We start from the raw sequence: 25386 nt of genomic DNA, 5'->3' as shown, positions 1-25386 counted from the left end.
GTGAGAGTTGTCGCACGGCATCCACGGAACCCACGATGCAGGAGATGTTCCAATGGACCAAGACATACGTGGATGATTCCATCAAGGGAGTAGTTCAGCTACTTAATGAGAGGCTACCAGTTCCCTCTCAGACTCCCATGGAGGTGGTCGCACCGGTCGAAAGACCTACCCCCTGTTCAGTGGGGTCTTCTTCTTCTGAGGAAGAAGAATCTACTTCTTGCTTTTTTCCTCCAGAAAAGAGGCAGAAGTTACTCAAGTCCATCAGGTCGGGGGACCAGGATGTTGACATGGGGGAGTCCTCCGATCCCGCCGGTCGGACACAGCGTGTCTTTAGAGCGGATGAGACCCTCCTCTCTGTGATGCGCACAGAGTGGAAAAAGCCTGAGAAGGGTCCAGTGCTTACCAGAAAATTCAGACTCATGTACCCGATGGCTAAACCCTTGGTGGAATCGTGGGGTTCCGTTCCCAAGGTGGACATGGCTATAGCCAAGTTGTCCCGGCGCACTCTAGTCCCTGCAGACGATGGGTCTAGCCTGCAGGACCCTCTAGACCGGAGGGCAGAGTGCACCCTTAGGAGGGGTTACGCGGCGGCCGCTGCCTCCGCATCTACTTCCATTGCGGCCACTGAGGTAGCCACCTATCTACGCTCTAGGCTTAATCAAATCCAGACGGATGTGGACCAGAGTGTATCAAGAGACGACATCCTGGCAGCCTTCAAGTCAGCCAACCTGGCTATGGACTTTTTAGTTGATTCCTCCCAGATGCAGCTAAAGCTGGCCGCCAAAACTATGGCCCTAGTTTCAGCTGCCCGCAGACCACTCTGGCTGAAACCGTGGATCGCGGATAACGCATCCAAGTTTAACCTTTGTGGGCTCCCCTTCGAACCAGATAGGTTATTCGGGTCCGAATTGGACAAAATAATGGAGGGGCTCTCCGATAAAAAAGGGAAGAGCCTCCCCCAGCAGCCCCTTCGGGGACGCCCCAGACAGGAAAAGAAGGGCGGAAGTCGTTCTGGGCAGCAGTCTAGGCGCAGAGATTGGGGGGGGCCGTCTCGTAAATATCCGAGACGCCCCCGCAAACCCACCAGGGAGGCAAAACCCTCCTGACTATGGGCCTCCTCGAGGCTCTTGGATAAGCCCTGCTGCCCCTGCAGTGTCTCCTCTAGATTTTCCCGTACCCCTCCCCCAGATTCCCGTGGGGGGCCGTCTTACCCACTTCAAAGACTCTTGGAGCCGGTTGATTGCAGACCCCTGGGTCCAGGACATAGTTTCCGCCGGGTACCGGGTAGATCTTATCTCTCTCCCCCCAGAGAGATTCATCGCCACACGAAGCTTCGGGTCTGCCAAACAGGTGGTCCTAGAATCTTACATTCAGGACTATATTTCCAAGGGAGCCCTGGAGGAGGTACCGGCAGGGGAGAGGGGCCTAGGGATTTATTCACCAGTGTTCCTGGTTCCCAAGAAGACAGGAGATCTCCGGATGATCATCGATTTGAGATTCCTCAATCGATTTATAAGGAAAACAAGGTTTCGCATGGAAACCATAAGGTCAGTCAGCCATATCCTCAATCTTGGGGACGTCATGGCTACTCTGGACCTCAAGGATGCGTACCTTCACATTCCGATCCATTCCGCTTCCCGGAAACTCCTCAGGATCGCGGTCCAGATCTCAGGGGTTTGCAGGCACTTTCAGTTAGCCGTGCTTCCCTTCGGAATCTCTTCTGCCCCCCTCATCTTCACCAAGGTGGTGGTTTCGGTGGTGGCCGCTTTGAGACTCCAAGGTCTGACTATTATTCCTTATCTGGACGATTGGCTTTTCATAGCCTCTTCAGTTCCGATCCTTACCCACCATCTTCAGGTCGCAGTCTCCTTTCTCTTCCGCCTAGGCTGGATTATCAACTGGCAGAAGTCGAATGTGAGCCCATCGACTTCAATCCATTACTTAGGATTCGTGGTCGACTCTGTGGAGATGTCCCTCCGGTTGACTCCAGAAAGGAGAGCGCGGATTCAGGACCTGGCAAAGGTCCTTTATGTCCCTCGTCGAGTCTCTATCCGGACTCTCATGAAGATGCTGGGGCTCATGTCAGCGGCTGCGGATGCGGTCCCTTGGGCGTTATGGCACCTCCGTCCTCTTCAGTCGGAGGTCTTACACCTATGGAACGGCAGCCCTGCGGGGTTAGATTCCCTGTGCTCCCTGTCCGGTCAAACCCGAAATTCCCTCAGATGGTGGTTTCAGCTACCAGCAGGGAAGTCTATGACCCAACCAGCTTGGGTCATATTGACTACAGACGCGTCCCTTGTAGGCTGGGGCGCTCACCTGGACGGATCCCCAATTCAGGGATCTTGGTCTCCTCTGGAGCGGAATCTTTCCTCCAATCTTCGCGAGATGCGAGCTATCCGGCTAGCCCTCCTTCACTTTGCGCCTCAGATCCGGAGCAAAGCAGTGAAAGTCCAGTCAGCCAATATGACTGCAGTCCTCTATATAAACAAACAGGTAGGCACAAGATCATTGCCCCTTCTGTCAGAGAACGGGGTAATTCTTCGGTGGGCAGAGCTGAACCTTTCCCATCTATCTGCCGTTCATATTCGAGGCTCCCTCAATATGATAGCGGACCGCTTAAGTCGAGGATTACCGACCATGGAGTGGTCTCTGCATCCGGAGATCTTCAGGCAGCTAGTTCACAGATGGGGTATGCCAGAAGTGGATCTCATGGCAACCAGGTTCAACGCCAAGGTGATGAGGTTCTGTTCCCTCTACAGGGAAGACAACCCCCTGGCGATAGATGCTCTGTCAATACCGTGGAGGTTCAGGCTGGCTTACATCTTCCCTCCCTTTTCCATGATACCGAGGGTATTGATGAAAATCCGTCAGGATCAGGCCTCGGTAATAGCCATCATACCGTTTTGGCCCAGAAGATCCTGGTTTACCCAGCTCATTCAGATGAGTCGGGGACAATACTGGAGACTCCCCCCGGAGCAGACCCTGGTGTCGTCGGGACACTCACCTCTGCCCAGATCTGCACAGGTTCAACCTGACAGCCTGGAGGTTGATCAGTCCCTTCCCAATATAGAAGGGCTTTCCGAGTCGGTCCTGAGAACTTTGTCGCATTCCCGAGCAGAGTCTACAAAGAAGGCCTACTCCAGGATCATGAGAATCTTCGAGGCATGGTGTGATTCCAGACAGGTGGCGTCTGCAGATCCGCCCCTTCCTGCGATACTTCAATTTCTTCAGGATGGATTAGATAGAGGCCTATCTCCAGCTACCTTGAAGGTACAGGTTTATGCCATCTCGGCCTGTCTCAACAGGCCACATTCTCGGGACCCACTCATCAAACGCTTCCTGAAGGGAGCTGAAAGACTAAAGCCTACTATACTGAAACCTATCCCCCAGTGGGATCTTTCAGTAGTGCTCAGGGGGCTAGCATCTCCCCCCTTCGAGCCCTTGGAGGAGGTAAATTTTAAATTTTTGACTTTAAAGATGGTCTTTCTTCTGGCTATAGCTTCAGCCAAAAGAGTTTCTGAATTGCAGGCTTTCTCCGCAAATCACCCGTACATTATTTTTCTACAGGATAGAGTACTCCTGAAGTTTTTACCTTACTTCAGGCCTAAGGTGCCTACTTTCCAGAACATCAATCAGGTAATATCTTTACCAGTTTTGTTTACAGCCTCCTCCTCTGATACTCCAGCTAGAGACCCGCTGGATATTTCAAGATGCCTCCAGATCTATGTGGATAGATCTAGTGAGTTCAGGATAGATGAGAATCTTCTTATCCTGTTTGCCGGTAAGTCTAAAGGCCGTAAAGCGTCTAAAGCCACCATTAGTCGCTGGATCAAGGAGGCCATTATGGAAGCTTTCGTCTCCCAATCCTTAGATCCTCCCGAGTTTGTGAGGGCCCATTCTACTAGGGCGGTCTCCACCTCGGTTGCGGAGAGAAGACTCCTCCCCTTAGAGTTGATCTGTAAGGCGGCCTCCTGGAGCTCTGAGTCAACCTTCATCTCCCATTATAGGATAGATGCTAGGATGGCAGAGTTTTCGGCTTTTGGGCAGACTGTTCTTAGTTCTGCCAGGCATGAGGACCCTCCCTAGGGGATTCTTCTTGCTATCTCCCCATCTGTGCTGCTGTTGAGGACGTAAGGGAATCGTTAATTTCTAACGATAATTTGTTTTCCCTTAGTCCTAACAGCAGCACACAAATATCCCACCCTAAATACATTATGCTTGTTAAAAACACGGTGGGCTGGGGGGTGATCTCCTCCCTTTCAGGGAGCTGAAGATCGTTTATTGGTTCTTGGGCTCATTAAAATTCCGCCGGTCCTACCAGTCCACAGGGGCAGTTAACGCCATCTGTGCTGCTGTTAGGACTAAGGGAAAACAAATTATCGTTAGAAATTAATGATTCTTTATCATTCCAAATAGTCCAAGCTGTTTTAACGCATCCTAATTACCCTGATTAATTGGGAACAGCTGTTTTAATCAACTGAACAGGTGAAAAACAGCAGCTTTCTGCAGTTGGTTTGCGGACAGTCATGGCTAAGACAAAGGAGCTCAGTGAGGACATGCGGTTGCGCATTTTGGCTGCTCACAAGTCAGGAAGGGGCTTTTCTAAATATTTTCAAGTTCCAGTGGCTACAGTGCAAAGTATTATAAAAAAATACAAGATGTTCCGCACTGTGGAAAATCTCAGAAGACGTGGTCGGAAGCCAAAAGTGACACCTGTGCTGGCCACGAGGATAGTTAGAGAGGTGAAAAAGAATCCAAAGGATCACCACCAAGGCCATCTTAGTGAATCTGGGCTCTGCTGGTGGCAATGTCTCAAGGCAGACAATCCAACGGAAACTGCACACTGCTGGGTTTCATGGATGCAGACGAAGGAGGACGCCACTTCTCCAGATAAGGCACACAAAAGCTCGCTTGGCCTTTGCAATAGCTCATCTGGACAAAGAGAAGACTTCAGGTCTTCTGTGTTATGGTCAGATCAAAAAAATTTTTTAATTGTTTGGCGTAAAAAAGGAGAAGCCTTCGACCCAAAGAACACCATCCCCACTGTCAAAGATGGTGGTGGGAACCTAATGCTTTGGGGGGGTTTTTCAGCCAATGGACCAGGGAACCTAATCACAGTAAACGGCACCATGAAAAAAGAGCAATACATGAGGATTCTCAATGACAACATCAGGCAGTATGCAGAGAAACTTGACCTTGGGCACCAGTGGACATTTCAGCATGACAATGACCCAAAACACACAGCAAAAGTGGTGAAGAAATGGTTAGCAGACAACAACATTAATGTTTTGGAGAGACCCAGCCAGAGTCCAGACTTGAATCCAATTGAGAATCTGTGGAGGGAGCTAAAGATCAGGGTGATGGCAAGAAGACCCTCCAACCTTAAAAGATTTGGAGCTCATTGCTAAAGAGGAATGGTCAAAAATACCTGTGGAGACATGCAAAAAGCTGGTCTGCAATTTTAGGAAGCATTTGATTGCTGTAATAGCCAATAAAGGCTTTTCTATTGATTATTGAGAAGGGTATGAATAATGTTGGACTGGATACTTTTTGCTCAAATGTAAATAAAAGCTGAGAATTTTTATTTTTTTTTTTTTTTTTCCACAATGCCTCTTGTACATCTTCTTATTATCTTTTGGGAGACAACTATGTAATTTCCTGTCAAAAAATTACTTGCTGGTTGAATAAAAGTAACTTTAAGTCAAAATTTGCCAGGGGTATGAATAATTATGGGCAGCACTGTATATGTGAATGTGCTTCACTATTCTGTGACCCCTTGGATTTTATAGGTTTGGATAAGGGGAGGAATTTTATGAGTACTTACATTTCGTCCCGTGCTTGGATCTAATGGTGTAAAACCGCATGGTGGGAAAGAGGACATCAGGAATATCTGCAGCGCGATCCTATTTTAGTACAATCAGTACTAAGTTATGTCTACTCCAAAATGGCACCATTAAAAATTACAACTTAGATGGAAAAATAAAAAGCTATAGTAGAGTTGAGCGGACACCGGGATGTTTGGGTTCGACGGGTTCGGCCGAACTTCACAAAAAAGTTTGAGTTCGGGACCTGAACTTGACCACGAACCCCATTGAAGTCAATGGGGACCTGAACTTTTGAGCACTAAAATGGCTGGAAAAATGTCATGGAAAGGGCTAGAGGGCTGCAAATGGCATCAAAATGTGGTTAAGAGCATGGCAAGTGCTCTTCAAACAAATGTGGATGGGGAAATGACTTTAAATAACATAAAATATGTAAAAATAAAAAATAATAATCTTGATCTAAGAGGACGAGGTCCATTCAGAGTATTAGGTTGAGGAAGCGGTGTATGTGGAAGCGGCGGTGGTGGAGGAGGTAGCCTACACTGCTTTTTGGTTTAAATTAATTTTTTTTATTTTTTTATTAGGGTACACCCCAAAACATTTGGAAATATAACCTGTGATAACCCCCTCCAGTTGTGCTAAACACACGTTCAGACAATACACTGGCTGCAGGGCAGGCCAGCACCACCAAGGGGTAAAGAGCAAGCTCAGGCCATGTGCCCAATTTGGAGACCCAGAAGTTGCATGGGCTGACCCCTGTCAGTCAGTTCGTGTAGGCGTGTGCCCACTTACTGCCCCACCATGTCGCACGTCCCCGTGATGTTCACTATCCAATTTGATATCTGCTCTATAAACTTTCGATGTTCTTTTGTGCGCCTACCATGGTGATCACGGGGGGCGGGGAATCAGGATTCCTGGCCGGAGAGGGAGCCTGAGAAAAGGATTCCACATGCAAGGGAGGTCAATGGATGAAATTAAATGTAATCAAGCTGAAATGTGGGACAAAGTATTGAAGCATAAGCTTCCAAGTTAAGGAGGGGGCGCGCAGCAATTACCCACTTCCAACTCGGGGAGGTAGTGATGATAAATAACAATACAGGACTCTTAAGATGCCCTGCTATTGGAATGATTAATAAAACATTATAGGGAATGTCACTGTGGTATTTTTGACTTGTAAACGTTAGCCAGGAGAGGCCCTGCTGCCACTTTGTTGACTCTAGATAACTTCTGCCTGATCGCACGTCCCTTTGACATCCACCATCCATTTGGATATCTTCTCTATCAATTTTCGATGTTCTTTTCTGAGCCTACCATGTTGATCACGGTTATCGGGGAATCAGGGTTCCACGCCGGAGAGGGAGCGTGAGAAAGAGAGACCACATCCAAGGGAGATAAATGGATTAAATTTTTTGGGATCAAGCGGAAATATGGGAAAAGTTATTGAGGAGCAAATATGGGAGAAATTACTGAAGCGCAAATGTGGGAAAAGTTATTGAAGCGCAAATGTGGGACAACTTGTTAAAGTTTAAGCATTGAATAAAAGGAGGTGGCGCGCATCAATTAAAGAAGAATTTCTTACATTTTATTCCCCGTCACCTATGCAGAGCAGGGGTTTCTATCTGGCAAAATTTGAAAAATGTCACCTGACAATGTAACAGACGATTTTTTTTAAATGTTATGTTCCTGCTACCTATGCAGAGGGGCTCCACGTCCACCATCCATTTGGATATCTTCTCTATCAACTTTCGATGTTCTTTTCTGAGCCTACCATGTTGATCACAGTTATCAGCGAATCAGGGTTCCACACCGGAGAGGGAGCATGAGAAAGAGAGACACATCCAAAGGAGATAAATGGATTAAATTTTTTGGGGATCGAGCCAAAATGTGGGAAAAGCTGTTAGCATTGAATGAAAGGAGATGACGCGCATAAATTAACCGCCTCCGGACCGCCTAACGCAGATGTGCGTTCCGGAGGCGACAGCCCTGTGCACAGTCACGCATATATGCGTCATCTCGCGAGACGCGAGATTTCCTGTGAACGCGCGCACACAGGCGCGCGCGCTCACAGGAACGGAAGGTAAGCGAGTGGATCTCCAGCCTGCCAGCGGCGATCGCTCGCTGGCAGGCTGGAGATCTGATTTTTTTAACCCCTAACAGGTATATTAGACGCTGTTTTGATAACAGCGTCTAATATGCCTGCTACCTGGTCCTCTGGTGGTCCCCTTTGTTAGGATCGACCACCAGAGGACTCAGGTAGCTCAGTACAGTCGCACCAAACACCACACTACACTACACCCCCCCCCCCGTCACTTATTAACCCCTGATCACCCATGATCACCCCATATAAACTCCCTGATCACCCCCCCTGTCATTGATCACCCCCCTGTCAGGCTCCGTTCAGACGTCCGTATGATTTTTACGGATCCACGGATACATGGATCGGATCCGCAAAACGCATACGGACGTCTGAATGGAGCCTTACAGGGGGGTGATCAATGACAAGTGGGTGATCACGCATATAGACTTCCTGATCAATTCCCTGTCATTGATCACCCCTCTGTCATTGATCACCCCCCTGTAAGGCTCCATTCAGACATCCGCATGATTTTTACGGATCCACTGATACATGGATCGGATCCGCAAAACACATGCGGACCTCTGAATGGAGCCTTACAGGGGGGTGATCAATGACAAGGGGGTAATCACGCATATAGACTTCCTGATTACTTCCCTGTCATTGATCACCCCTCTGTCATTGATCACCCCCCTGTAAGGCTCCATTCAGACGTCCGCATGATTTTTACGGATCCACTGATACATGGATCGGATCCGCAAAACGCATGCGGACCTCTGAATGGAGCCTTACAGGGGGGTGATCAATGACAAGGGGGTGATCACGCATATAAACTCCCTAATCACTTCCCTGTCATTGATCACCCCTCTGTCATTGATCACCCCCCTGTAAGGCTCCATTCAGACGTCTGCATGATTTTTACGGATCCACTGATACATGGATCGGATCCCCAAAACACATGCGGACGTCTGAATGGAGCCTTACAGGGGGGTGATCAATGACAGGGGGTGATCAATGACAGGGAAGTGATTAGGGAGTCTATATGCGTGATCACCCCCTTGTCATTGATCACCCCCCTGTAAGGCTCCATTCAGACGTCCGCATGTGTTTTGCGGATCCGATCCATGTATCCGTGGATCCGTAAAAAATCATGCGGACGTCTGAATGGAGCCTTACAGGGGGGTGATCAGGGAGTCTATATGGGTGATCACCCCTCTATCATTGATCACCCCCCCCCTGTAAGGCTCCATTCAGACATCCGCATGTGTTTTGCGGATCCGATCCATGTATCCATGGATCCGTAAAAATCATACGGACGTCTGAATGGAGCCTTACAGGGGGGGTGATCAGTGACAGGGGGGTGATCACCCTGATCACCCCCTGTCATTGATAACTCCCCTGTAAGGCTCCATTCAGACGTCCGCATGTGTTTTGCGGATCCGATCCATGTATCCATGGATCCGTAAAAATCATACGGACGTCTGAATGGAGCCTTACAGGGGGGGTGATCAATGACAGGGGGGTGATCAGGGAGTCTATATGGGTGATCACCCCCCTGTCATTGATCACCCCCCTGTCATTGATCACCCCCCTGTCATTGATCACTCCCCCTGTAAGGCTCCATTCAGACATTTTTTTGGCCCAAGTTAGCGTAAATTTTTTGTTTGTTTTTGTTTTTGTTTTTTCTTACAAAGTCTCATATTCCACTAACTTGTGTCAAAAAATAAAATCTCACATGGACTCGCCATACCCCTCACGGAATCCAAATGCGTAAACATTTTTAGACATTTATATTCCAGACTTCTTCTCACGCTTTAGGGCCCCTAAAAAGCCAGGGAAGTATAAATACCCGACATGTGACCCCATTTCGGAAAGAAGACACCCCAAGGTATTCCGTGAGGGGCATATTGAGTCCATGAAAGATTGAAATTTTTGTCCTAAGTTAGCGGAAAGTGAGACTTTGTGAGAAAAAAACAAAAAAAATTAATTTCCGCTAACTTATGCAAAAAAATAAAAATTTCTATGAACTCGCCAGGCCCCTCATTGAATACCTTGGGGTGTCTTCTTTCCAAAGTGGGGTCACATGTGGGGTATTTATACTGCCCTGGCTTTTTAGGGGCCCTAAAGCATGAGAAGAAGTCTGGGATCCAAATGTCTAAAAATGCCCTCCTAAAAGGAATTTGGGCACCTTTGCGCATCTAGGCTGCAAAAAAGTGTCACACATCTGGTATCGCCGTACTCAGGAGAAGTTGGGGAATGTGTTTTGGGGTGTCATTTTACATATATCCATGCTGGGTGAGAAAAATATCTTGGTCAAATGCCAACTTTGTATGAAAAAAATGGGAAAAGTTATCTTTTGCCAAGATATTTCTCTCACCCAGCATGGGTATATGTAAAATGACACCCCAAAACACATTCCCCAACTTCTCCTGAGTACGGCGATACCAGATGTGTGACACTTTTTTGCAGCCAAGGTGGGCAAAGGGGCACATATTCCAAAGAGCACCTTTCGGATTTCACAGGCTATTTTTGACACATTTTGATTGCAAGGTACTTCTTACACATTTGGGCCCCTAAATTGCCAGGGCAGTATAACTACGCCACAAGTGACCCCATTTTGGAAAGAAGACACCCCAAGGTATTCCGTGAGGGGCACGGCGAGTTCCTAGAATTTTGTAACTGACCAATTTTATTTTATTTTTTACCAGTCTACTAGGTATAGCAGTGGTACATCACACCCAAAAATTTGTGAATTTTACCTGAAAAGGTAACTGACAATTTTATTTTTTACCTGTCTACTAGGTAAAGCAGTGGTACATTACACCCAAAAATTGGTGAATATCACCCGAAAATGAAACAGACAAAGTAGTAAAATGACATAAAATAAAATAAAATACATACAAAAAAAAATTGATTTATTAGGTGGAGTTCCATATGGATAAGAGTTTGAGGAGGCGGTGGACGTAGCGGTGTAGGTGGAAGCGGAGGACAAGGTTTTTGGTTTTAATTAATTTTTATTTTTTTAATTAGGGTACACTCCAAAAGATTGTGAAATATCCAAAATACAAGAATGAGCAATTGCGCTGCAGTATAACAATGGCTGGTTAAGGCCGGTATACATGTCTACTCTGCACAAGGTACGGACAAGTCCTGTGGGATCCATGCCTGGTTCATTTTAATGAACGTGAGCTTGTCCACATTGGCTGTGGACAGGCGGCTGCGCTTGTCTGTGATGACGCCCCCTGCTGTGCTAAACATACGTTCAGAAAAAAACACTGGCTGCAGGGCAGGCCAGCACCTCCAAGGCGCAAAGGGCAAGCTCAGGCCATGTGCCCAATTTGGAGACCCAGAAGTTGAAGGGGGCAGACCCATCATTCAGTACGTGTAGGCGTGTGCACACATACTGCTCCACCATGTTGGTGAAATACTGCCTCATGCTAAGATGTTCCATATCAGCTGGTGGTGCTGGTTGTTGTGCCGTGCTGACAAAACTTTTTCACATTTCGGCTGTGCTAACCCTGCCTTCTGAGGTGCTGGCGGTGCCCCAGCTGTGTTGGCGACCTCTTCCTCTGCCTTCGCCTTGTGCTTCCACTGTGCCCCCGCTGTCAGGTGGGAATGCCACCAGCAGCGCGTCTACCAGCATGCGCTGGTACTCGCGCATCTTATGATCGTGCCCCAGTGATGGAATTAAGGACGGTACGTTGTCCTTGTAACTGGAATCCAGCAGCGTGTGGCCACCCAGTAATCAGCACAAATTAGAATGTGGGCAACTCGGTAGTCATTGCGGAGACATTGCAGCATGTAACCGCTCATGTGTGCCGGGCTGCCCAGAGGCAACGAAAAGCTGTCCTCTGTGGGAGGTGTATCGTCTGTGTCCTCTGTATCCCCCCAGCCACGCACCAGTGATGGCCATGAGCTGGTCTCGGTGCGACCCTGCTGTGAACATGGTTCCTCCTCCATCTCCTCCTCCTCATCCTCCACCTCATCATCCTCCAGAACTGTGCCCTGGCTGGAAAATTGTGCACCTGGCGTTTGTGGGTGCAGGAACCCACCCTTGGAACCACTTGTGAATGACTGGTCGGAAACCCTACGAAATAATCCCTCTTCCTCCTCTTTTCCATCATCGCCAGCAGCGTTTTTTCAAGGATGCATAGAAGTGGGATAGTTACGCTGAGAACGGTGTTATCGGCACTGGCCATGTTAGTGGAGTACTCGAAACAGTGCAACAAGGAACACAGGTTTCGCATGGAGGCCCAATCATTGATGGTGAAGTGGTGCTGTTCCGCCGAGCTACTCACCCGTGCGAGCTGCAGCTGAAACTCCACTATCGCTTGCTGCTGCTCGCACAATCTGGCCAGCATGTTCAAGGTGGAGTTTCACCTTGTGGGCACGTCGCATATGTGGCGGTGAGCGGGAAGGCCGAAGTTACGCTGCAGCGCTGACAGGCAAGCAGCAGGGTAAGAAGGCCGAAAGCGGGCATAGACGGCCTGCACTTTATGCAGCAGCTCTGACATATCGGGTAATTTTTAAGGAATCTCTGCACCACCAAATTCAGCACATGCGCCCGGCAAGTGATGTGCGTCAAACTAGCTAGTCCCAGAGCTGCTACGAGATTTTGCCCGTTATCGCACACCACTAGGCCGGGCTTGAGGCTCACTGGCACCAACCACTCATCGGTCTGTTGTTCAAGGCCCGTCCACAGCTTTTGCGTTGTGTTTGGTTTGTCCCCCAAACAGATAAGTTTTAAAACTGCGTGCTGTCGTTTACCCCTGGCTGTGCTGAAATTGGTTGTGAAGGTGTTACGCTGACCGGATGAGGAGCCGGTAGAGGATGAGGAAGCGGAATAGGAGGAGGAAGCAACAGGAGGGAAAAACTGAAGCGCCTTGCAATCCTCGGTGGTGGAAGGACATGCGCCAAACTGCTATCCGCCTCAGGCCCAGCCGCCACTGCATTTACCCAGTGTGCTGTTATGGAGATATAACGTCCCTGACCGTGCTTACTTTTCCACAATCCGTAGTGATATTAAATATATCGTTTCTCTAGCCCCTAGAGAGCTTAGAGGATGCTTTCCCCTCTCTTGACGGTTTTCTGACACCCCTATAAGAGAACTGTTAGACCAGGATGGAACCCTGCCTCCTGACCAGAAAATATGTGAGTTGCCTAAAATAAAAGCCTGTAACCCCATTCCACTGAGATTCCTCAGAACGGAGATCCTTTCCTCCCTTAAAAACACCACACCTCAAGGAGAACTCTCTTGGTTCGAAAAATTATTAAGTACTTCCCTTTATACCTTAAACTTATCTCCACAATATATAGAAACCTAAAATCTCCAATTTCTGATCCCAAACCAGCTATAGTGGGACTATGGGAAAGGGATCTACAACGTAATCTGTCAAGTACAGAAATTTCCAGCATGTTGATTGCTCCGCATAAGATCTCCAGATGCACTCGAACCCAAGAGAATAGTTATAAAATCCTCTCTCGGTGGTATAAAACCCCGGATAAAACTTGACTTTATAAAAAAGACTCATCCGAGGTGTAAAAAAGAAAAAGGCTCCTATTTTCATATCTGGTGTTCTTGCGAAATGATCAAACCGTGGTCGGAAGAAATTGTTAAAACTGCCAATAGAATTTGCCAAACCACCATTACCTGTTCCCCTGAACTAGTTCTGCTCACTTTGGGAATCCAGAAAACCACCAAACATCAAGCGTCCCTTTTCTCTCTGATGCTGAGAGCCGCTAGATTATTGCTTCCAAAGTTCTGGCTTACCTCAGATATCCCCAGTTTTGAGAGTTGGTACACCAAAATTGACCAGATATAAAGACTAGAAGAAATCTCACATTGGGAACTAAGAACAAGATCCGCTTTTCTTAGTATCTGGAATCCCTGAAAAAAATTCAGGCATTACATTTAAAAATCACAAGCAAAGTACTCTTTACTCCTACAAATCAGAGTATTTATCTTCCGACGAGAAGATCCCCCCCCCCTTTTCTCTCCCCTCCCTTTGACTACTCTTATGTATCCTCACCTCATCTCATGTTGATTTGTCAGTACATTCCATGCCTGCATATCTTACAACCTGTATTGATGACATTTGCTGCACCCTGCCATAAATATTATTAGGTTATACATGTCATATGTATACCTGTAATGTTGACTATTTTTTTTTTATATGTTCTCTGAAAATAAAAATTGTCAATATAAAAAAAAAAAAAATATGGCGGTATTTCTAGCTTAAATTGCACAGTGAGTAATCCTGTAAATGCACCATATGTTGTAAATTGCCAAAAAAGGGTGATTTTTTAAAACCAGATTAGTGCAATATTTCAAGCTTGGATTTGAATGTGACAAAAACTCAGATGCAGTGCTGGTGCACTGAGCTTGCATAAAATGGCCGCCGCTGCCGCCCACCTAACCGACAGATAAAGGTTATTTTTTTCTGTCACTGGGCTCAGGACAGGGTAAAAAGATTGTGCCCTGCACCCACACAACTAAATGTATGTAGATCGCTGAGTAAGATTCGAGTTCTGATCACAGATTCTCTCCTATTTTCTCCCGGAAATCACCAGCAGCATCCTCTCCCTACATTAGTAACAGCAGAGTGACGTGCGGCGCTACGTGACTCCAGCTTATATAGAGGCTGGGTCACATGCTGCACTAGCCAATCACAGCCATGCCATTAGTAGGCATGGCTGTGATGGCTTCTATGGTCAGACAGTTAAACGCTTGTTGATTGGCTGCTCTGCAGCCTTTCAAAAAGCGTCAAGAAAGCGCCGAACACCGAACCCAAACCCAAACTTTTACTGAAATGTTCGGGTCCGGGCCCCAAAAATCCTAAAGTTCGGTACGAACCCGAACTGTAAAGTTCGGGTTCGCTCAACCCTAAGCTATAGCTCTTGGAAGGTGATGATGAAAAAAAGTAAAAAAAAGAAAGAAAATGCTTGGTCCGTAAGGCCCAAATCAGGCCTCTTTAACACAATCGTATTCAATGTGAGAATCACGCTATAAACACATACAACACTTTTTTTTATGCCGGTCTTAGGGTTCCCCCTGCGCTGCCGTGACCTTCTGCTAGTTTATGACGAAGCATGCACCCACATTGGGGACCACACTCTCTCCGAGTTGACACCCTCCAAACAATGCATGCTTGGTTAAAAACCATAGGCTGTTACAAATGTGGCCATATGAAATGCAGGCTACACTCACATATTAAAATAGATAACATTTTTTTTATTTCTAGTGTCAGAAGTGAAAACCATAAAATCAAGGCCTATATAAATGGCAATACCGTGTAATGGTATTATGTAGCAACTTGCAAACAATACGGTCTCCAAAAAAGCAACTAATATCTCCCTGCTATCAACACACTTTAAGGAAGTTTGTGCTGCCACGCAGCTTTTACTGTCTAGCAGTTGTTATTACATGTTATTTTACTATATTATTTGGTAGGATCCTTACACCCCTGCTGTTTCTGGCTAGTTGGTTGTTCCCATCCTCCATTTCCTGCTGTAACTCCATTTTGTATAGTTGTTGTGAAGAGACTGCAGAGTGAGGGAGCTGTGTAACTTCATTAGAAATTTACCTATGAAAAAGCCTCTATGTTCATATCCTTGCTACCTTGAAGCATAAAGAAGCATTGAAAGTTACCTCTGGAGTCTTTATTCATTGAGTAAGCTATCTGTTAAAGTGATCATTCAACCTGCCGCACACATCCTTACAGACTGGGTCTACAAGAAGCTTGTCGCAGGTACAACCGATGCTGAGACAGAATAAAGTTCATAGTGAAAGTTTGAATAGTCTGGAAATAATAGGTATCGAAAGAGTGTTTAATCCACATGGGGTGGTGATCTGAATTGAGAATCCTGTTGGACCCTCGTGCTAGATAGCAGAATACCAATTATAGACATGATTTAACCCACAGAAGTGAATGGGTCAGCATCTAATCCACACAAAAAAATGGATCCGCATTTTTGCGGAAAGCATAAGGTCGTCTGAATGAGCAATTACAGACAGGTCTAATTCATTACTGTGTACATAAGTGTGCAGTGCACCAAGATTCATAGCTAATCCCTTCTGTTAGCTGTACAATCACTGTGCTGTCAGTATTACAGATCACTGTTACATGAAGGTCTAATTTATCTCCGTACACACACTGTACAGAGCACTAAGAATCAAGTAGTGGACCCATAACAGAGTGGGGAGGGTGGCAGCAGCAGCAGCAGTGGCAGTAACTGTGACACTAGTGGCCCCATGACAGAGGTGGGAGGGTGGCAGCAGCAGTGGCATACAGCACAAGATGGTGGCAGATCACAGTAGTAGCAGAACCCACCGACAATGTGTGATAACAAGGCCCAGTGGCATGCATATGCTTTTAAAAATGTAACATGTACATATCAGTAGGCCGAGAAGCCACATTGTAGGAATAGCAGTAGAGGCAGCAGGTGGGTGGCATTAGACGGGTGGCTGCTTCAGAATGGTGGCAGCAGAACGTGGGCAGAAGTAACAGCCGATTTTGCACAATATTCCAGTGTGCCAGCACAGTACAGTAAGATCATAAGGGGCAGAATGATCTATTCTGTTACATCAGGCAGTTCTGCTGGTTGTCCCACTGCTGCTGCTGCTGGGTGGTTTCTTCAGAAGGTGGCTGGAGAAAACTGGTCATCAGAGACTCCAAACTTGCTGCTTATAGAGCTTGTGTTGCTTCTGAACCAGTCACATCAGTGGAGTGTGAGCGCAGACACCCCCCCCCCGTCAGACCTTCCTGAGGACGGCAGATGGCTCTCATAGGCAGCGACAAACTGAATACACTGCATGTCTCTATAGTACCCCATTTTTGCATCTCTCTCAGAAGGTCTAAAAAATGCACCCATGTTTGACCTGTAGCGAGGGCCTAACAATCTGGATAGCCAGTGGTCATCCTTTTCTTAATCCTGACAATGTGGCTTTCTCTATGCAAACATGACAGCATGCATCTGGCCATATGTGCAAGGGACTCAGAGGGCTTCCCTCCATCTCCACTGCAAACTGCCACGGTCTGTCAGGGTCATCTACTTCATCCTCCAGCTCCTCATGCTCCTCTTCTGTCAGTTCATCCTCCTCAGGGCTCAGGTGGCTATGAAATGTAGGTGCCACATCTACTGTCCCCTCACCAATCATATTTCACAGCATCCTCTCCAGGATGTGAAGGAGTGGAATGACATCATTCATCCTGTAGTTCTGCCAACTTACAAATAAAGTGGCCTCCTCAAATGGCCTGAGCAAACAGCATGTGTCCTTACTGAGCTGCCACTGGCTAAGATGGAAGTTACACTGGGAGTAGACCTGTCCTTCTGCTGCATTAAGAAATCATTGACCGTTTTTCCTTTGCAGCTCAAGGAGGGAGTGTTTTACACAGTAAGAGTGGCTGAAGTGCATGCATAGTAGGACTAATGGAGTAGGATAGGACTAGTTGGACAGTCTGTAAGACTAAATAAGTGGCACGGTTTTCCCACACCACTTTATGGTGATGCTCCATGTGTTGAAGAAGGGCCATCGTGCCAACATTGGCATCTTGGCCGGTCCAACCTTCTGCCCACACACACTGCATAGCGCCATGCTTTTGTCCTCCAGTGACTTTGTGAAAAATTCTCACTGCATTTTCTCTCCAGTACTGCATGATAACTGCTTGCCGCTGCTTTTATGAACCAGTGCACTGCCAGTGTGTTCCATACAGGTTTTCTCCCGAGTAGCAGATGGTATGACCTACCACATTTGGCTCCAGATCTCACCCTGCTGTCTCATGGGCCCGCTTCCACCCTGCTGTCTCACGGGCATACTGCCAACCTCATGCCCCCTCTTCAACTAGCGTATATGCGATCAGCTACATCATCATCATGTGTTTGCGAGTCGTGTTTGCGAGTCACTGGTAAAACACTCAGTAACACTGACATGGAAAAGGACCTAGAAATTCTAATAAACAGCAAACTAAGCAGTAAAATGCCCGTGATGAGAACATAGTCCTACCACTTTACAAATCGCTAGTCAGACCACACATGGAGTACTGTGTACAGTTCTGGGCTCCTGTAAACAAGGCAGACATTAGCAGAGCTGGAAAGGGTCCAGAGGAGGGCAAATAAAGTAATAACTGGAATGGGGCAACTACAGCACCCTGAAAGATTATCAAAATTAGGGTTATTCACTTTAGAAAAAAGACGACTGAGGGGAGATCTAATAACCATGTATAAATATATCAGGGGTCAGTACAGAGATCTCTCCCATCATCTATTTATCCCCAGGACTGTGACTGTGACGAGGGGACATCCTCTGCGTCTGGTGGAAAGAAGGTTTGCACACAAACATAGAAGAGGATTCTTTACGGTAAGAGCAGTGAGACTATGGAACGCTCTGCCTGAGGAGGTGGTGATGGTGAGTACAATAAAGGAATTCAAGAGGAGCCTGGATGTATTTCTGGAGTGTAATAATATTACAGGCTATAGCTACTAGAGAGGGGTCGTTGATCCAGGGAGTTATTCTGATTGCCTGATTGGAGTCGGCAAGGAATTTTTCCCCCCTTAAGTGGGGAAAATTGGCTTCTACCTCACAGTTTTTTTTGCCTTTCTCTGGATCAACTTGCAGGATAACAGGCCGAACTGGATGGACAAATGTCAGTTTTTTCGGCCTCGTATACTATGTTACTATGTATGTTACTTGCGTCACCCTCACCTGTTTTTTGCGCATGTCCCTGACATCTTGCAACATGTGCTCTCACTCGACTGTCATTATCGTTAGTTGCCGGCCTAGAGAAGTCTGCAGCGGACCTCTCCTCTCAGTCTGGGTTGGCCTGTAACTGCTTACTATCCTCACAAAGGTCATTGTCACTGAAAAGCAGAGCAGAGCCCACAGAATACATTCCTTGGCTAACAGACATAGCAGCAAGGGCAAGAGGCAGGTTCAGGACAGCTGAGGGCACATAGGTAGTTCCAGGGCCATGCCAACTAAGCGTGGTGTCAGAGGAACCCACCGATTTCTGGCTGTGTGTATCTTGTAACTTGAGGTGATTGTGAAGAATGAATCAGCCATTCCAGTACAGCTGGATTGTTAGTCAGAACACGACTGCTAGATGACAGTGGCAGCTCTGCCTGTTGCTATGGCTACCCACACCCCTGCTTCTGCTGCTACTTGTGCCGGCCACAGCTTTATTTTTGTCACTGCCCGTTCCTTTGTAACATTGCGGCGACCACGCAGGATCAGCATTATATAGGGATCTGCATAGCTATGACATCACAGAGGGATGGCTACTTGCGGATTGGCTGGCCGACGGCATTATGGGTGATCTTGCATTCCCGGGCTTGTCTTCTCTACACTTACTTTCACTTTCTACCACGTGCAGCTGCGATTTTAGGAAAACTGAGTTGTTACCTCACAGCGCAAGGAAATTTAGATTACTTGAGAATGTTTTCCTAAACTTAAGACCAAATCCCGCTTTGGACGCTTTGCTTAACATTACTAATTACAGGATATACCTTAGTTTAACATGTCCCTATGGTCAAATAATTTTCAATCTTTTCTAGGGCCCGGGAACCATCATTTTTGTCCAGGCCAGTTTCATTAGTTGTTTAATAAATTCATCTGCTGAAACACAATTCAAAAGCAAAGTCTGTTAATTTTCAGTATATTTTAATTTATTATTACTTTTGTCCGTTTCAGGTTATTTCAGTGACCATTGTGAGTTTTTCTTTCTTTAATCGACGGATACCCACAAAATTGTCCACAATTTGTCTGCTGTCTGTCCTTTATGCACGGTCAAAAGACTGGATCAATCTGCACAAAATTTGGCAAACGGGTAAATCATGTGCTTAGAAAAGTTTTAGACCAGTTTTCAGCTCTCTAGAACCTACCACTCTTGGTATATTCGCAAAAATGCAAATATAACATATTACATGACCCATATTAGCCAATAGAAGCTCACAGGTCCTTCATTCTTTGACTAACTGATATACACACAGTCACATGACCCCCATTGGCCAATAGACCATTAAAGGTCCTTAAGCCTTCACTTGACTGACATAAACACAGTTTTACACTAGGTTTCCATAACAACCCAGCCATTTCTTCACTGTTATGAGGCACAGTGGATGTCACTGTCATGGGAGCACTGTGTATGTCACTGTTCTCACTACTGTTATAGGTTATTGTGGATGTCACTGTTATTGGACAGTTTATGGATGCCACTGTTATGGGGGCGCTGTGGATATCACTGTTATAGGGGCACTGCGGATGGCACACCTATGGGGCCACTACACAAAACAGCACAGGAAATTTACTCTTGCATCACACATCTAGCCACAACCAGCAGAGTAGAAGCAGCAATCAGCATATGAGTGACTACATGAGTGACTACATTAACAGTCGCACAATGAATGTGCTGACCGTCTGCTGTGTCTTTGCCATCTGAGTGTGGGATTCGGAAGTGGGACCCACATGGCTGCGATGGCTCATGGAGTTTAGACACTACATAACTTTACAGACCAGTGGGTCACCAGATCACAGTGGTTGGGAGGTCAGAGCACTGAAGAACTGCTGAACGTAACAGGCCCTCTCTCTCTATCACAGTACCCTGCTGCTTGTAAGGGCCCTATTACATGGGTAGATTATTGTTAAGATGATTGCTAATGAGTGTTCGTATGAACGCTCTTTATCCATCATCTGACAGTGTTTTACTGCCGCCGAGAGCCAACACTCGTTCATTGAGAAATCGGCATCTTTTAAAAGGTTACATAAAATGAGTCAGTAATGGGACGAGTGATGCATTAGCAATCGCTCCTCTAGCGAGCAGGCGATTAATGGGAGGGAACACCTCCTGACAATCGTCTGCTCTATCTTCCCATGTAATAGGGCCTTAAAACGATAATGATGTTAGCTGTATCAGGAGGGCGAAGCAGCAGAGCCAAGAGAAAAGGACAGATCGCGGTGCCGAACATTCAGCTGGCCAATAAGCAGAACAAAGAGCACAGCATCTCCCTGCTTACTGACCAGCTGTGTATCTCATTATTCACTATTCATATACTTTAAGGGGTTGTCCAACTGTTATATACTGATGAAGTATCCTCAGTATAGGTCATCAATATCTGATCTGTGAGGGTCTGACTCCCAGAACCTCTGTCAATAGCCGTTGAAGAGTTTGCAGCACTGAAATCTCAGGAGTTGAGTGAATAACTGTACATCAGATATTAATCTCCACTACCTTAAACCTGCAAGGGAACTGACATTAATAATTCACTGTAGATAGGAACGCTATGGAAATTAGAAAAAACAAATGCTTTATTAAATATACAAAAATGTGTGAGGAAAAACCTACTAAATATATAAAATTCCAAGTGACCAAAATCTATCCACGGACCCTGAAACGGATGGAGGTAATGCGTGGAGAACCAAGGTCTGCGATACCGCTCAGGTGTGGATACAGTCACTGGGAAATCCACTACAGGTGCACTACAAAGGTTGCAGAACCACGCCAACCAGGCTATAGTCATCTGTTCACAACCAAATGTGTGCACCGTGGCACGGACAAGGTGCTCAGCTCAATCACCCAGTTTAGATAGCCCCATAGACATTGTTTGGAGACAATATTATCTGTGTTATTCTATAAAAATGTTTCAGAAATGTACCAACCTTGTTATCTCTTCATTCTCAATGTAATGTTTCTCCTCTAAATAAAATGATGCAGCAAATATGATCCCAAAGAGTCATCCAGTCCCTCTTCTGTGCTTCTGTTGAAAATTGAATGTTTGCACCGTATGCATTAGAATATTCCAAACACTTTGTTTGTACATGATTTACATTATTTATTTTTTGTTCCTGAATCCAGAATAACACAACTGAGTCCTCCCATTGCACACAAACATACTCTATATATTAAATGATTAATTTATTCTGGGGATTTGTTTTGAACAAAATTAAAAGGAAACTCCAAACAAATATTTGCTAATTACATCTTTCCAGAGATTAAAATAAAACATAACGTGGTACCGTACGTTGTACTGAATCTGCTCTTTTGACCTAAAGGACATTACCCGGTTCTCCTCCTACCTCTCAGACTGCACTTTCATAATAGAGGTATGGTCAATTATAAAATTATTGAACGCTTTTTTCTACCAATGCTAGATAGATAAGGCAGGATAAATTAGGAAAGAATAACCCTATCTCTCACCCTATGTCTATTTAAGCCCTACTTATAAATGGAATAGCCACCCGATATAGGTCCCTGACACAGAAAAAGGTCCCATCACCAATTGTTGCATGCAAAGGTCCATCTGTCAGGTAGGGTATAGTCATACACCTTATAGTTGACTAATATCTAAACAAAAAATCAAAAGAACAGAACACACAAACCAGTCCTCAGAAAGATATGTATAAAAACATATCAATTGTTAGTCAGAGCTCAGTGCTGGTAGCTGCAGCCTCGGTCGCGGAGGTTAGCAGCTGTTTTGATTGTTTGTCCTTCTACCCATATTTTATGCTCCTGATGAGCCAAACATGGCGAAACGCGTCGAGCTACTAGTGGGGGCAAACCCATGTATTTGAATTTTGCTTGACTTTGGTTCACCACGCATTACCTCAATCCGTTACTGGGTCCGTGGATAGATTTTGGTCACTTGGAATTTTATATATTTAGTAGGTTACTTTTCCTCACACATTTTTGTATATTTAATAAAGTATTAGTTTTTTTCTAATTTCCATAGTGTGCCTATCTACAGTGAATTATTTTTGATGGTGGAACGCATACCACTATTAGCTTGTCAGTGATTGGCACTGACATTAACCCTTAACGTATTCTAGATCTCTACAGGAGTCATTAACTGCCTCCACTACCTTAGACCACCAGGGAAACAGATTTTAACCAGTCGACAAACCTAGACCATCACGGAAGCTGACATTAACCTCGCCACCAGCCTAGACTATCTTGGAAACAGGCATTAGCCCTATAGACATTGTTTGGAGACAATATTATCTGTGTTACACTATAAAAATGTTTAAAAAATGTACCAACCTTGTTATCTCTTCATTCTCAATGTAATGTGTCTCCTCTAAATAAAATGATGCAGCAAATATGATCCCAAAGAGTCATTCAGTCCTTCTTCTGTGCTTCTGTTGAAAATTGAATGTTTGCACCGTATACATTAGAGTATTCCAAACACTTTGTTTGTACATGATTTGCATTTTTTATTTTTTTTTGGTTCCCAAATCCTGAATAACACAACTGAGTCCTCCCATTGCACACAAAGATACTCTATATATTAAATGATACATTTATTCTGGGGATTTGTTTGAACAAAATATAAAGGAAACTCCAAACATATATTTGCTAATAACATCTTTCCAGAGATTAAAATAAAACATAACGTAATACTGAATCTGCTCTTTTGACCTAAAGGACATTACCCTGTTCTCCTCCTACCTCTCAGACTGCACTTTCATAATAGAGGTATGGTCAATTATAAAATCATTCAATACCATTTCCTACCAATGCTAGATAGATAAGGCAGGATAAATTAGGAAAAAATTCACTTCATATAAAAAATTATATGGTACAGTTTAAATGAAGACTGTAAAATCTATATTTTTATTCAGGCCGTTTGGTGAGACTGTATTCAGATGAAAAATCCATTGAGATTCTTTTTGTTTTAATATAAGATCGATATTGCCACCCCTAATGGAAGATCTCACTACTTCAATCATTGAGAAAGAAATATCTGACATCCCGATGATGGTATAATTGAATATGTCTGGCAATGGATTTGTCACGTTTATTCCTAATGTCACCAAGATATTCTAAAATTCATGTTTTAAACTCCCTGCATGTTTTACCCACATATAGCTTTCCGCAATGACATTGCAATAGGTAAACAACGCCTATGGTGTTACAATTTGCAAAACTCTGGGCCTTATACATTTTTGTATCCAAACTATCTCTGAAAGAGTCCCCTATCTTAATAAAGGGGCAAGCCTTACATCTACCGCACTTAAAAGTACAGTTATTGCGGTTCTGGAGCCAGGTTTCTTTTTTGGGGGGTCGAAATGTACTAGGGAGTCACCGATATTTCTTCCTCTATGAAACGTTATAGACGGGGTGTCTGCCAAATGATCTTTTAAATCAGGATCTGTTTTGAGAAGGGACCAATATCGGTTAAGGATGTCCCTAACTTGGTTATGTTGAGCGTCAAAAGACCCAATAATACGTATTAGGCCGTCCTCTTTCTTATCTCGTGATTGAAGGAGAGATGCACAATCACTTTCATGTGCATTAAGCCAAGCTTGTTTCAAACAATCGTCAGGATGACCTCTCTGTTTAAATTTATAAAAGAGCTTTGTTGCCTCAAGTTCAAATTCATCCAATGTGGAACAATTGTCTCTTACTCTTCTCAACCTTTTCTTAATGATTTAGGATTATAACTTTCCCACCTCAGCAAACTATTAGTTGCAGTTTGTTTACGATGAATCGTGGTCTTTAATTGTTGGTCTTCTCCCTTACTGATTTTTAGGTCAAGAAATTATATCGATACATTGTGAATCTCAGATCTGAAACGCAAACCAATATGGTTTACATTAAGCATATCCATAAATTGTTCAAATTCAACGGTAGTCCCTGTCCAAAATAAAAAAAAATCAGCAATATAGCGTACCAATAAGAGAATAAATTGTGTCCATATTAACATATCATCCAAGAAAGCAACTGTATCCTCCCACCAGCCCAGTGAAATGTGCTGGGACTTGATACCTAATGGGACATACTATAGATATAATTGTGCATTGATATGTTTTTATACATATCTTTCTGAGGATTGGTTTGTGTGTTCTGTTCTTTTGCTTTTTTGTTTTGATATTAGCCAACTATAATGTGTATGACTATACCCTACCTGACAGACGGACCTTTGCATGCAACAATTGGTGATGTGACCTGAGGTTCCTGACACAGGATCGCCCCTATCGGGGCGGCTATTCCGTTTATAGGTAGGGCTTAAAACGACAGGGAATTTTTTCCTAATTTATCCTGCCTTATATATCTAGCATTGATAGGAAATGGTGTTCAATGATTTTATAATTGACCATACCTCTATTAAAAGTTAATTTTTATTAGTGGCTTCTCATTGATTCCCTATTTCTTTAATCCACTTCTTCTACTATCTGACCATCCGACGGTTGACTAGTTAAAACTAGTGTGCAAGTTAATAATGGCCTTTGCTGCCTCTTCTTTCTCTCCAAATCTTATCTTTGACTGGGTTAACCGATGTTTAGTGTCACTGTTTACCCCTTGTGTTTACTCTCTATATCGTTCTAGAGCAGGCATCCTCAAACTGCGGCCCTCCAGCTGTTGGAAAACTACAACTCTCACAATGCCCTGCTGTAGACTAAAACCTGTAGGCTGTTCGGGCATGCTGGGAGTTGTAGTTTTGCAACAGCTGGAGGGCCGCAGTTTGAGGATGCCTGTTCTAGAGTATCGCAAATAATAG

General features: G+C 45.1%; 1 protein-coding gene across 2 annotated transcripts in view; it reads right to left on the bottom strand.

Annotated features, from left to right (window-relative positions):
• LOC122937809 (ATP-dependent translocase ABCB1-like) overlaps positions 1 to 21654 on the bottom strand; it is a 182715-nt gene extending 161061 nt beyond the window's left edge. The window contains exon 1 of one of the 2 annotated variants that reach the window (XM_044292882.1): positions 21548 to 21654. The gene's annotated coding sequence lies outside the window, so the exon portion shown is untranslated. Of the gene's footprint in view, positions 1 to 13666; positions 13786 to 21547 lie in introns of those variants that run through there. The other variant, XM_044292884.1, reaches the window with a different exon arrangement.
• Between the last annotated feature and the right edge of the window lie 3732 nt (positions 21655 to 25386).

The sequence above is a fragment of the Bufo gargarizans genome, chromosome 5 (genome assembly GCF_014858855.1).
Source record: "Bufo gargarizans isolate SCDJY-AF-19 chromosome 5, ASM1485885v1, whole genome shotgun sequence".
NCBI lineage: Eukaryota > Metazoa > Chordata > Amphibia > Anura > Bufonidae > Bufo > Bufo gargarizans.
This window is presented reverse-complemented; position numbering and strand designations above follow the sequence as displayed.